A 15,627-nucleotide genomic window follows, 5' to 3' on the forward strand; every position below is an offset into this window, starting at 1 on the left:
ATGGCACATCAATGCGAGCTGTGGCAAGAAGGTTTGCTGTGTCTGTCAGCGTAGTGTCCAGAGGCTGGAGGCGCTACCAGGAGACAGGGCAGTACACCAGGAGACGTGGAGGAGGCTGTAGGAGGATAACAACCCAGTAGCAGGACCGCTACCTCTGCCTTTGTGCAAGGAGGAACAGGAGGAGCACTGCCAGAGCCCTGCAAAAAGACCTCCAGCAGGCCACAAATGTGCATGTGTCTACACAAACGGTTAGAAACCGACTCCATGAGGATGGTATGAGGGCAGTGTGTGTGTGTGTGTGTGTGTGTGTGTGTGTGTGTGTGTATATATGTATATGTGTGTGTGTGTATATATATATATATATATATATATATATATATATATATACACACACACATCTAATTCTGCATGTCTCCACTTATTTCTGCCAAAGAACATAAAGCTGAGACTGCAGTGACTCACCACCACTGGACAGTTGATGACTGGAACAATACAGTCTGGTCTATTAAATCTCAGTTTTTGCTGAGGTACACAGATCAGAATTTGTTGCCAGCCTGCCTTGTGTGAACAGTCCAGGCTGGTGGAGGTGGTGGTGTAATGGGAATGCTGGTTATTATACCAATCAGTCATCGCTTGGATGCCACAGAGTGTTTGAGCATTGTTGCTGATCATGTGTATCCTTTCATGACCACAGTTTACCCATCTTCATTACTCCATCATTACCAAGCAAACAGTCTCAAACTGGCCTCATGATCTCACGATGAGTTCAGTGTTCTTCAGTACCCTTTTCAGTCACAGGATCTGAATCCAATTCCCAGCATCTTGTGCAATGCAGTTAAAGCTCTTTTGAGAGTAAAAGGAGGCTCTACCTAGAATTAGTAGAGTGTTCCTAATAACGTTCTTGGTAAATGTAATTAAAACACACAACATACAAAACAATAACCCAGAGGGTAAAGGGCATTACTTAAAGGCCGAGCCCAGATATTGAACCCACAACCCTGTCGCATTTTCTGATCGAGCTGTTATAGGAATGCGAGAACCAGGTATTGTTCCACTGCATTGTAGAACCACATTCATTACTCTAAACTATTCACAGCTACCCGGAGCAGGACAGTTTGAGGAACCGCTGTTTACAGAAAGTAAAACAGAAGGGATTTGGCGGTTGGGGTTTTTTTTTTTTTACACAGGAAAGTAAAATCAGATCTCATCATACTGAAGTAGATCCAGTAGATGGTTGCTAAAGATAGGTATAAACAGGCCCTTAGATCTATTAAACATCTGGTTACTTTGGCTACTAATGTGAACCGTTCTGTCATCATATCAATTATCTTATTTTCAGACCATATTTTCTGACTGCTCTTGTTTTGTGTAGTAATGTGCCTTCATTCTCATTTAAACCAGAATCAGAGCAGAGGGTAAACCCCAGGAGCAGAGAGGGTATTGACCTTGCTCAAGAGCCCAACAGTGGCAGCATAGTGGACCCAGGTATCAAACCCACATCCCTGTGATCACTTAACCAGAGCTCTACTTGAGTCATCACTTGCATTCTAGCCTGAGATTTACAATATGATGAAATTTAGCTGCATTGAAGTTCAGCAAGACAAGAGACTTGATGTTCTACAGCTTTATTATATCATATTATATATTTTATCAAATATCTTTTGTGGAAGTGCTTAAGCATGAATCAAACATGACTAATGGTTGTCTTTAAATCAAATCAAATCTAAAAGTCTAATTAGGTCGATTGGCATGTCACATGAGCACAGGTGTAAAGGTGAGTGAAACACTTAGGTTAAATATAGAAAATACATGTAGTTCATAAAAAGTGGAATATATAATATTTATGCATAACATATACTATATACACTACTGCACTGTCAAATGTACAAGCTATAAGTCTTTGACATGCATATATTAAACATTGCTATTTACATATAGGCACTGCCCGCTGTCCTGCTCTGAGGCCTTGCGTTGAGTCAGCATCACTTCACTGCATGACTATGCCTCTGACTGTTTACCTGCATGGACTTTATCATCTCACTCATATTTTCATCTTCATCATTTTTATTATTATCCGGTGTCGACCTGAAGAGGATAGGTTTCTCTTTTGAGTCTTAGTTCTTCTCAAAGTTTCTTCCTCTCGACCCAAGGGAGTTTTTCCTTGCCACTGTTGCCTTAAAAGCTTGCTTAAAAGAGGCTCGGGCCCGGATCTCTGTAAAGCTGCTTTGTGACATTGTTATAAACAGCATTATATAAATAAAACTGATCATTTTTAGAACTTGAATTGAATTAAAATTGAATTATAGAGAAATGGTGAGTGTCTCTGAGTGTCTTGTTAGTCCCAGTTGACTGGACTGTATGACTGGACTGGAATGTTAGTCCCAGTTGTAAAGTGCCAGGTGCAGAGTGAGTTTATGTGGGTGAAGGTGTGTGTACTTTGTCCATAGAGTTCCATAGTAGTGCTGATTGAAGTGAGATGTGGGTGTAATAAGCAATGAAGTGATTCACAGCCTCTGGCTATTCAGCAACCTGATGGCCTAAGGGAAGACGCTGTCTCCGAACCTGCTGGTTCTGGTCTTTGTGTTTCTTTGTTCCTGTAGGGGGTGCTATGTCCTAACCAAGCATGTACTGGGATGATTCCCTGTGGGGACGTGTTTTCCTTTTCTTTTATTTTATTTTCTTTTCTTTTCTCTTTCCTCTCCCACAATTACATTTCCTCATGCACCATCATCGGTTCTCTGAGCTAGTAATTAAGCGGCTCCAAAAGCGCTGTTCTTAATGAATAATCAATATCAGTCAGTATGTGCTTGCAATTGCAAGAAGTTATCAAGGCTGTCTGAGCAAGTTCTCTGATTAGCTATTCATCAGTAGGAGACAGAGAGCATCATTGTAGCTGAGGCAGAAACCTTGGTCATCTTGTTCTTTCTTTCTGTCTTCCTCACACCCACCCCCCACACTTCCCCACCCACCATTTTATCCTAGCCTTTCTTCCTCCGAGTAACACATACACTCACAGACCTTTGCTAATGAGGGCCAGTTTTCTGTATGTTTACGTACCCTTGTCTCCTTCTCTCTCAGAGCGAAGGGTTGCTGCTTGATATGCATTCACCTCCCCAGCACTAAAAGCCTAGTGTCAATCTATTCCTCGTTCCCTCTGGCGTTTTAGCATTCCACATTGAGACCGGCGCAACTTTCCTTATGCTTTTTTTTTTTTTTTTTTTTTTTTTTTTTAAATTCCCTTCCCCTCTTCCTTCCTTTCATTCTCTCTCACCCTCTTGACTCAAGGGGTGGAGGATTATTAAGATGCATTGCAAATGATCACAGCGCAAGTGTTTGAAGTAAGTGCGTCTCGTGGCTGCCGAGGCCAGATCTGGGGGACAGAGGGCTTGTGTTTTTTTTGGGGGGGGGTGGAAGAAAAGAAGGGAGGATGGAGAGAAGAGGGCCAAGAGCTGACTGAGCGGTAACCTTGCTTCGTCTTTGCTCTCAGCTCGTACGGTGGGCCTCGTTAAAGTGGATATGAGATGAAATGCAGCTTAATATTCTTCTGCCGGAGAAGCAATAAGCAGCCGGTCGATGGCGCGCATGGAGACGGAGCTCTTCTATATCTCTTTCCATTTATTTTTGTCTCTCCATTTCATTCTCCTTCTCCCTCTGAAATTCATCATTGAGCACTCTTGATCGCAGGCTCGGAAGCCACAGTCACACATGCATATTTGATAGCGAGCGTCTCCTCCTCCTCCTTTTTCTCTCTGACATCTTCTGCCTCACTTTTTTCCCTCTCAGGTATATTTGACCTTGGTCTGCCGCAAGCCGGGTCACATGTATATGGAAAAAGAGAAAGAAGATGGAGGAAGGAAATCACCAGAGACAGCCCAGATCAATACGTCCCTCCTCTTCATCTGAAGGAAAACAAAAGTCAGTCACTCTGTGAGGTGTTTTATCTTTTCAAGAGCACTACCTACACTTCCCTTTTATTCTCTTATGATAGCAGAAGGGCACATTCATACAGAACCTGGTGCAATCATAGTTAACCCTTTAACAGGCATTATAACCTTGGTTCTTTGACCTCATTCCTCTTATTGAAAAGAGTGTATAATGGTAATTATATACACTGGGTGACAAGGTTTTATAAGGACATCGTTGTCTGAAAGCAATCTGAGAAAAACATTGTTTCTGTTGTCTATGTTGCGGCTCTGCAAACATTTATCACAAGCCACAGAAGGTTGACGTGAGAAACCTCCTAGCTATTGTATTTTTATTGAATGGCAGTGACAATGACATGTATGTGTGTAACTGCTTGGTTGAGTTTCAAAGTAAGGATAAACAGAAATGGACACTGTTAATGTTCGCTCAGCATAAACGCCGCACAAGATCATGTCACAAATGTCCTTGCTGTCATGACATGCCAGGCCAGACCAAGATGGGACGAACACTTGCAGAGATGGAGTCAAAGCAAGCAGATTTATTAACGCAATGGGATAAACAAAAGGGGGCAAGTGAGGCAAAAAAGCAGCAAAGCAAGCAAAGCAGTGACCAACAAAAACCTGAACATGGCAAACAAGAGGGGCAAACCAAAAACGAACCTGGGACTGGGGGTAGAGCTGGGGGACCAGCTACTGAACAAGAACGGCTAGGCTGACCAAACCTGGAACCGCAGCGCGCTGCCGTGAGCGTGGGTCGCCTAGCTAAGACGTGGGTTGCCAGTAAATCCTGGCCGTGAGCGAGCGAGCCTTGCTGATGACTTGATTGGCAGGATGACCTGCTCCTGAACGTTAACTCTGAGCAGAAGCTGGCCTCAACACACTTCTACAGTACGGGGAACCTCATGTAAAACCTCAAGGTCCCAAACGATACAACTGTTGGCACCGAATTGCAGTGTTCAGGCTTCTTAAATACCCCCCAATCCCAAGTGTCAGCATGTTATGTAGAATTGTCTAACCGGTGTGAATTTAAATGACTTTAGAGCAGACAGATCGTGTGCTGTTTGGGTGGAGGTGCTGCTATGTAACAACATACAAAGTGCACTACATGGGGAGATTTAAGACAGGGCCTTGTAGAGTGCTTTCTTTTTTGGAAGTGAAAAGAAGGAAAAGTTTCATAGATTCAACTTTAATTAGAGCCTCTACACAGTTTGGTAGCAGGTTAAACCATTTAAAAGTCCACAGATAAGTTGGATACACAGTGAGTCCAATTAAAGTTCTCGTTGTCAGTAGGCACGACTGGCTGGAACCATATAAAGCTATAAAAAGAGCTGTGATTGGTGGAGAGAGCTTATGTCACTGATGAAAAATCTTAAAATTAGGCAAATAAGACCAAATGTCATTGCAGATTTGCCTTCTGACAAATCAGAAGGTGTGAAAGTCTTTGTGTGAAAAGTTTGGTGTAAAAGTCAAGTCAAATTTAATTGTATAGCGCTGTTGTCACAAAGCAGCTTTACATGATTAGTAATTAGTAAAAGACAGAGACAAAAAAGAAATAACGTAAGACATGAAGGATCCAAGACCCCCAGAGAGCCCCAACGACAACAGTGGCAAGGAAAAACTCCCTCAGAGCTGGAGGAAGAAACCTTGGGAGGAACCAAGACTCACAAGGGGGACCCGACCCGTCCTCCTCTGGTCAGAACTATTTAAACATTATTTGATACCAGTTACCAAACCATCTATACTGTTGAACTGCTCTGATCATAATCATAATATATTAATCATGGTGTAGATGGTTAATAGTGGCAGATAGTTTAGAGTCTTCGTAAGGATACACACGTTTTAAAACATGTCTGATATTCACGAAAAAAAAAAATCACATTCAGTGTGTAAGGGCCTGTAGTGTTATTAGTTAAGGATTAAATCATTTCTAACAGCTAATTCGGTTGTTTACTTGTACCTAGACCTCGAACAAGCATCATACAAGCTTTATAAGCACAAAGCACTGAGGTCAGGAGGCTGTCCAGTGGAATAGCAGTGCTGTATCTGGCCGTGTAATGAGAGCGTGGCATATCAGGTCAGAAGCGCAGTAGCTTTGATGTTGAAAGGCCAAAGTAGAAGGATCCAAGTGGAACGTGCAAAGGCTCTCAGTCTGTAATGATACCTGACTTCAAGAAGACCCTTTCATGTTGCCGATGCACAGGAGAGCCTAGAGGGAACAACTGCCACCGGTTTGTTCAATTTATACCATTAAGCCGGGCCACACTTAACTTCAGCATTTCACTGCCTAAAGGCCAGAGCACACATACCCAACACACACCAGTGAACCCAAGACTTTGGGTGGTGCCCTACCTGTGGGATCGCTGGAAGACTCTAGGACATGAGGTGTTGTCCTTCCTTTCCTTAATCAAACACATCTGATTAACCTCCTTAGTTAAAGTTGATGTGTGAGCAGAAAAAGGCCCAAACTGTGCAGGACACCAGCCTCCCAGAACCAGATCTGAAGAACACTATCACACTCATTGGCATTGTTCTAGAAATATCTACCCCCCCCTTCACCCTATTCATATCTTACTCGCTATTCTACATTGTTCAACAAATCTTCAGTCTGTGCTAGAATGTTCTCCCCAGTTCACTGTTCTAGTATATTCTGCATTTATTTGACTTCTAAAATGTTGCTTTCCCTTCACTGTCCTAGTAAGTTCAACCCTCATTCAAGTTGCTTTAGAGTTTTTAAGTGTTTAAGAGGTTCTCCTCTCATTCACACCTTACTATGATGTTCTCCAATATTTTCACTGTAGAATTTTCTTGTTACCCATATTGTCCTAGAAAGACTAATTTGGTGCTCTTTACATTTTCTGGCAAAATCACTCTGGATTCATTTCAAAACATGGACTGCACACACTGCAAACATTCATTTATTAAAAAATCTTAATTCTAAAAAAGATTGCTAAGCGTTAAGCAGAAGCTTAAAAAGTCATGAAACCAACAGCTAATAGTACCTAAGGACCATTTGTGACCTACCAAGAAGAAACTAAATCAAGTCATCCGTCAATCCATCCATCCATCCATCCTCTTATTCATTTTATCCTGGCAATACCTGCTATTACCAGAGTTACGATGAGTCTGAAGCCTACCTGGAATGAATGGGCGCAAGGCAGGAAAACCCCCTAGACAGGCCACCCTAAACCAATAAACTCAATTAAGACCTAATTAAGGTTACAATTTAATTGACTGACAGCTTGGAAAAAATCCAAATTTAGTACAAGTTTCTGTTGTTTATCAAATACAAAGTAACTGTGAATATACACTGATCAACCATAACATTAGCATCACAGATGGATGATCTTCATCTACAGTGGCATCTGTCATTAGGCAGCAAGTGGACAGTCCGTTCTTGAGGGTGGTGAGATAAAATGGGTGAGCTTAAGGATCTCAGACACTTTGATAAAGCATCTTTGTAGGGTGTTTACATCATCCCATTATGTGTGTACTTACCAAAAGTAGTCCAAGCAAGGACAACTGGTGTACCTGTGACAGGGTCATGGGCACCTAAGGTTTATTGATGATATCCATGGAGGCCCCACCTCACAACTTACAGAAAGGATTGTAGAAAGGATCTGCTGCTACTGTCTTGGTGCCAGACACCACGGGACACCTTCAGAGATCTTTAATGGTCAGATCTATTATGGCAGCAGAAGGACGACCTACTCAATTTCAGGCATTAGGTACTAATGTAATTGCTGAAAGTATAACCAAACTACATCCAAATTTGTGTTTGATGTGTTGCCTACTTCTTGAAACTTTGAATAATCCAAAAATATGAGAATGTGTTGGGACATTGTGAGCAGGTTGTGTTACTGAGGAAGAATATTGAACCTATAAATGAGTTTAGTGTGAAAGCGATGCTCTAGGGCTGGAAGAGGACCCCCGACACACTTCTTTTCCTCCTCAGCGCTTGGTATGCTGAATGAGTTACCCTCTAAAACCACTGAAATAACCTCAATTGCACCTCCTTTCTTTTTTTGCTACACTTGCTTGTTTCGCTGAGGATATTGGAATTGCCTTGCAAATAGGGGAGGCAGTGTCTAAATTGAACATGTAGCCTATTTCTTAACACCTGTTTTGTAGTAATGAAACTGGCAATGTTCGGCTGGAGAGCTTAAAAGCAGATCAGGGCTGTTTCCTTTTTCCTCTGTCAAATGGACCTGGCGTGGAGCCCATAATCTGCTCTTTGTTTTTCTGTTTCTTAGCTCTTGCTGTGACTGGGTGAGGGATGTGCAGCTCCACTGTGTGGCACCAGAGACTGATACATAGCTTCAAGTGCAGTACCATTTACAACATCCAGGGGGTGGTGATGATAAACAGCCCATTTTACCTGTGAAGGACTTCAGCTAAGACTTATCATTTAATAATAAGTTTTATTTTATGCATAAATAGAGATTGGATTCCCTCAAATATACAATGATCGTAAATCTAGATGATTTGATGGAGCTATGTATATAGAATGAAACTTTGAGCTTCTGACATTTAGACGTTTTAAGTGTAGCTTAAAGCATCTAATTTTCAGTGTTTTATCAATAAGTATCCAATCCCAGTTCAGTCTGACAGGTTTTAATTAGTCAAGAAAAACACCCCCCCCCCCCTCGCCGCCCAGCAGCTCATCACAGGGTTCAATAGCTGGGTCCACTGAGCTGCCACTGTTGGTCTGTTAGGCAAGGCACCTACCCCTCTCTGATCCATGGGAGCTGTAGTATGGCTGGATCTGCACTCTGGGCCCAACCTTCCAAGCTGAGCTAAGCACAGAAAAAAAAAATGTCTGTAGAGTATTCGCATGGCACAGTGGTGGCACTGGTTCGATGCCCACTCTTGGGTGACTTTGGTTTTGAGTCCAGCTGTGGCCTTGAAGTTAGAGGAGTGAGTTTGGGACCAGAAGGTCACTGATCAAATCACATGGCTCACAGGGGAAGTGGGAGGGAGAGGGGAAGTGACAGAGGTACCTAGGTACCTAGGCACCTAACCCCACCACCCTATTGTTCCCTGGGCACTGAGGTGGCTGCCCACTACTCTGGGTGTGTTCTCACTGCCCTTCTTCACTAGTGTGAGTATGTGTGTGTTTACTGACATGGATGGGTTAAATGTTGTGGCTGGATTCCGTTGCAATGGTGGAAAATTGTTAATGTAAATCTTAATCTTTAACACACCTAGGATTCACTCTAATCAAATTTCGACCAGATCAGTCAAACCCCATATTGAGGGGAGGTTGGATATGGATCCTGACCACATTCAAAACACAAGGGTAAATGGAACGTGCTTTGCAAATCCATATATGAGCAGTGGTGTAATCAGAATTTTATTTATGTGGGGCTGGTTACTTGAGTGGGGGCCACTTAGAAAGCATTATGTCCCAGAGACATCGCTACTGAGGTTGACCATCATCTAGCCTACTGCTTCCATTGTAGCATCCATAACTAAAGAGAAGAAATGCTAAACCTTTGAGATGCTAAGATTACTTTATGTAACTGGCTTTAACTTTACCATAACTAGAGTCTTCACACTTTTCACAGCTCAAGGCAAGGATATTAAGGGCAAATGATTGAAGACTCTGATTTTGTCATCATGTTTTTTTCACAGTATTCAGCTGCACTTCAAAGAAAAAAAAATCTATAAAGTACAGACAAGGACTTTTTTTTACTCCTAAACAGCTAAACAGAACCATTGCTAAAGTGCTAAAAGAACCACATATGCAAGGTTTTCCTTGTATAGAAAAAATGGATTCTTTCAGTTTGCCTGGTCTATATAGGACCATTGGCTTTACTAATGAACCCCTTTTCTCAAGAGTGCTTTCTTTACCATGGTCAACTTTATTAGCTCTTCATCTAGCTACACCCCGGCCATATACACTGGTGATGCACATCAGTGAAAGGTGTAAAAGGAATCCAGCCAGAACACAAGGTGTGCAAACAAGCTCTCAATCAGGCCGCTTGCATTTCAGTGCACTAAGCTACCATACTGCCAGTGCTGTCGTCTAGATATGAAAGTTATTCCAGCAGTTTTTCCAACATCATGCGCCTGAAAATGGAGAGGCTGTATTTCACGTATGGATAAATATACAATATGTCTGTCTGCATATAAAACTTGAGAATCTGAGGACTGCTTCAACAAGTTGCACATGTAAATCTGAAATTGGGATGATGCAGTGAAGCACAGAATCTAAGAAAAAATTAGAAAACAACTTGATTGAGTGCAAAATGGAAAACAAAGAAGGTACAACCAAAACAAAAAGCTCTCCCATATGTGTAGCAGACTGTCAACAAGTAGTCCAGACACTTGGGATAATTTTCTTGTTTTCTACCACAGCAAACAATGCTCTAATCTCTAATATAATCTCCATCTTAAAAGAATAAATAATACTCAATTAAACACAATAAATAATACTCAACTTTCATTTATACAGCCCCTTTTCCACAGGCTCGAAGTGCTTAAAACATTAGGTAATGTCAGGCCCTCGTCATCGCGCCCTCCCCCGGGGCGATCCCAAGTCGCCACCCACAGGCCTAAATAAGGACTTCCTCCTCATTTCCGGCTTGTTTGTGTTCATGTATGTTTGGTTCTGTTCAATTGGTTTAATTCATGTTCTTTTGTGTTGATTCATTGTTCATGGTTTTGTTCATGTGTTGCACCTGGGACTGGGAGTACTTAAGGAGCTTTACCCGCCTTGGTTTACTGCTATGAATTGATGCCATTGGAATCCCTGGGAGATTTTGCACACTTTACCAGTGTGTTCAGGGCGGCTCTAGTTTGTGGTTCACGTTCAGACGAAGTTCTCCTACCTACTCTTGAGGCAAGCGAGGTACGTTCGCTTCTGTTTTGGTTCCAAGGTGACCTATGTTCAGGGCAGCATGCTGCAAAGTCAGGTTTAACAGAAGTTAGGTCTGCCTTGCCCTTCGGTCTAGCGGCTGTGCCCTTAATTTGGTCCCCCCCACCCCCTGTCTGTTCTGGCTCCTTCCTTGGTTCTCCCCTCGTTACATTCTGTTCTCCACGCTCAGCTCCCTGCCTCCTCCCAGTCCCAGGTTTGTTGTGTTTGACATTTTGTTTGCCACTTTTTGAGTTTGTTTACTGTTTTGCCCTTAGTTGCTGCGCCCCACATTTCATGCCCCTTTGTGTTGTACTTGTTTTAGTTAATTAACCTTCTTGCTTTGATCCCATCCTATGAGTGTTCAATTCTGTTTGTCTGGCTGTACATGCCATGACAGGTAAAAACAGAAGAAGGTACCACGCATTAACATAAACACAAATATTAAAGATTATAGTACATGAAAGTAAGTTAATGAAATGGAATAAACATTATATATGGACACAATAAAAACATAAATCAAACCACAATATATAAATGATGCAATATGTAACATACATTAAAATGCTTTACCAAAGTGCTACATCTTCTATAAGATTTAGGATGTCAGCAGTTAATTGCCTTGCAATTCGCGGTTGGTGTGATTTTGATGATTTGTGCCTTCCTTCCATGTTTCTCAGTTTTTATTATATAGGCTATTATGTTTCACTTATTTATTTGTGCAACTGCAGACATGCAACTGTGCTTTGTGACTTGTGGAGCACACATGGTTGCATTGTATTGCTCATTCTTATGCCTTAAGGACAAATGGCTATTCAAACAGATTTTATTGTTGAGATTACAGGCAGCCTTTTCAAGCTGAACTTTAATGGAAAATGTTTCTGTTGTTGAAGAATGCCACCATCAAATTTCAGGCTTGCAAAATTAGTTTTTGTCCATCAACAACGGGAAAAGTAATGAGCCATTCCAGTCAAGCTTTTTGTTTGTTGGAAACAGCAGTCAAATCAGAAAGCCATCAGGCCATGTTGAGAAATACTGGTCACAGCTGCCTATCGAGTAGGTGTGAAATTCCATGTTTTTCTGTTGTGATTGAGGAGATTATTTCTCAATTATTGTGTCTTCAATAGTAATTTGCTTTTTTTCCTTCAGATATTAGAGGTTGAACTTTCATAGCAGGTATTGACTGGCCTAGTCAGACTGTTGTCTTTTCACTGATAACCAATATTGTCTAGGGTCTCCCTTTGCTGTCAAAAGCTTTAATTCTTTGTTTCATGGATTCTATGTCATGTTAGAAACATTCATTTGAGATTCTGGTCCATGTTGACATGATTGCATCACACAATTACTGCAGGTTTTTGAGGAGTATGTTCATGCTGTGAATCTCCTGTTCTACCACATCCCAACAGTGTTCTACTGGATTCAGATCCAGAGTCTGTAGACCAGTAAAGAACAATGAACTCAATTATGTTCATGGAACCATTTGAAGACGACTTTGCGACATAGAGCATCATCATGCTGGAAGTAGCCTTTAGAAGATTAGAAAAATTGTGGTCATGAATGGATGCACATGGTCGGCAACAATACTCAAATAGTCTGTGGCATTCAAGCTTCAAATTCATAGGTATCAACAGGCCCAAAACATTCCCCACACCATAACACCACCACCGTCACCATTCTGGACTGTGAATTCTGTTTGTGTCAAATTCTGACCCTACTGTGTCTACTGCAGCCTCAACTTTCTGTTCTTGGCAGACAGAAGTCAAACCTGGTGTGGTCTTCTTCTTTTAAAGCCCATCAGCCTTAACGTTGAATGCGTTATTCATTCTGAGATGCTTTTCTGCTCACTTCGACTGTACAGAGTGGTTATCTGAGTTACTGTAGCATTTCTGTCAGCTCCTACCAGTCTGACCATTCTCCATTGACCTTTCTCATCAACAAGGCATTTCTGTCTGCAGGCCTGCTGCTCACTTAATGGAGTTTCTTTATTACACCATTCAAATTAACTCTAGATACTGTTGTGCTGAACATTTTAGGAGATCAGCAGTTTTAGAAATACTCAAACCAGCCCTTCTGGCACCAACAATCATGCCCCCCTCAAAATCAATGAGATCACATTTCTACCCATTCTGTACATTCCCATAAAGCTGCTGGTCCACATATGCATGATTTTGTAATATTTGCATGAATGTGCAGTACATGTGTATCTGAAAGTGCTTAGTCAGTGTTTTTAGTATATAAGATATCATTGTGTCCTTCCTTCCTAAGCTGACAGCTGTCACTGATTAATGATTGTCTGTATGTCTATGCAAAACTTGTCTATATAGGACCAGAAAAAGTTATTGATGCAAAGAAATATCACTTTATATCCTTTTTAAATGATATAAAACAAACTATTGTTATAAAACAATTTGCCATATTGTTGTGTACTCCAGCAAAAGAACAAACTGCAAGTGTTTGCACTTTAGAATTGGCCAAACAGGCTTCCACTATCGCTGTGTCCAAATAAACTTCCTGTCCTTTCTGCTCTGTTGATTTTTGCCTGGTCTGTTGCCCCTGCCATCACTAAGCTAATTGGCAAAAACGACTAGCACTTGACATCAGATCAAGGAAAATAAAGGAAAACATGTATAAAAGTCATCCAATAGTTCTCATCCAACTATTCAGACCCAATCTGTGCCATTGTTCTGGAATAGGTACCAGCAGGTTGTGGTGCAGGTTTGTTCATAATAATTTTTTTTTTAAATGATAGCTTCTGTGTTACCCTGTTTTCCTCCCCAATTTTAGATAGCCAATCAAATGCAATGCTCTCGACACTGGGAGAATGAGGACTGACGCATGCCTCTTCTGACAACCACCACCTCTGCAATCGATGCAACACTTGCAACCCAGCACTGATAAACCCCCCCATGCCAATTATGCTCTCTCTGGGTCTGGCTAGAGATATGACAGTCAGCAAGACCTGGGATTTGAACCAGCAATCCTTTAGTCCTTCTTTGTTTGTTTATTGGTTTATTTGTAGAACAAATAATGGCCTAATATTTGAACCAACCAATATTTAGGTTGTCGTTGCAGATTTAAGGCTGTTCCATTCAGTTATAAACAATGGTATCGATGCCCAGTTTTACCAGGCAGTTTGCCAGGCAAATATGGAACATTAACCCATAGAAAGTCATTGCTATGAGCAATTCACTTTTTGCTACCATCATATTTTGCTCGCATTGAAATATCCCCCATGTAGGGTATAGTGAATAAGGGACAGGTTTGGAGATCACTATGGAAATGGTAGTTTTGTCTCTTCCAACCTACTCCTTCCCTCTCACCACCAAGACTCTGTCTTACTGTTATGTTGCAGTAAAATGACTGGAAATAAATACACTGTATTTCACCAACATTTTTTTTTTTATCTTGTCTTTCAAATATTTCCATTTTAATTTTTTTCCAAGTTTGGTCCTGCCAATTAACCCACCCATTCGTACAAACCCCCTAGCAGTCGACTGCTGTCGATGTGCCATTGCCGGACAGCAGACCTGCTCAGAGAAAAGCGCCAGGTGACCAGCTCACAGATGCCTGTCCCATCGCTTAAGAGTGATCATGGGAGAGCGTGCCATCTACCTGAGAGTGCCATTTACCTGCCCAGAGAGAGCACGGCCAATTATGCTCTACTGGACTCTGGCCACCGATGGCAAAGCGGCATAGCTCAGGATTCTAATTTGCTACAGTGGTAGCTCTTTAGACCACTCTGTGAATATTCCACCAACATTCTGGGATTTTTCCATTTTATTATACCTCATGAAATCATGGCGGATCAGACAAGGACAGTGCCTCAGCAATGTTGGACGATTGTAGAGTTGGTGCACAAAAACACACCTAACATGCTAATACCCTGTCAGGGGGCAATGGGGACACTAGGGGAATGAACATTTAACTTGAACGCGTACTATTACACCCCTATACGTCATTACTGGCTTGCCAGTCATTTAAATGACCCCTCTGCAGTGAGCACATCCACATCCCTATGGGGTTCTATGGGTTAAAAGTGGTGCATGTGTTATTTTCAGAAGTGCTCAACTGCTGGATATAAAGTTATTTAAAGTTCTGCCCTTTTTCTGGCCTGTGTCAATCTATTGCTGTCTGGCCTTTTATTCCACATCATACCTCTGTTCACCCTCATTTGACTAAAAGCAAAATAATGTACCTGGCTCTCTGAGCTGCCCCCTCTGTATAATGTATAGGAAGTTAGGAGTCAAAACGGGAGAGGTACCCAGTGCACTCTGCGAGGGAGAAAAATAGAACTTAAAGCATGTTCTGAATAATAATGCATGACGTGTCCCACTGGCCAAACATACCTTTTTTGGCAGGTGCTGTCTGGACTTCAAACTCAATTTTAGAGGGTCTATTTAAGTTTTGCATGAACATTTTAAGGTACATTTTTTTAAGGCCGGGGTTTTAAGAGTTGAAACAGTCCAACACAATAAATGAGTTCTGACACAAGGAACAAAGGCATTTAAGATGCGATATGGACAGTCCCAAGTTCATTAGATAAAATGCACTCATGCATTTTAAATGCTGCCACAAACAAATGCCAGCTTGAGAAACTTGAGGAACAAAAAAATTAATTTCCTTGAGAAATCTTCAATTCAGTAGTTCTAACACTGCATTCACCAATATCATCCTACACATTTTATAACAGCTCAGCTTTTATAGCAATGGGTCTCATTGTCCTCATAAATTGAACAAATCCCATGTAACAAAACACTGGTGAATGTCAGAATCTTTGTGAAAATTGCATAAGCAGGTGTTAAGAAGATTTGCTTTTTTAAAAAGGGTTCATAAACAAGGTCCATTGCTTTT

The sequence above is a fragment of the Salminus brasiliensis genome, chromosome 22, assembly GCF_030463535.1.
Source record: "Salminus brasiliensis chromosome 22, fSalBra1.hap2, whole genome shotgun sequence".
NCBI classification, from domain to species: domain Eukaryota; kingdom Metazoa; phylum Chordata; class Actinopteri; order Characiformes; family Bryconidae; genus Salminus; species Salminus brasiliensis.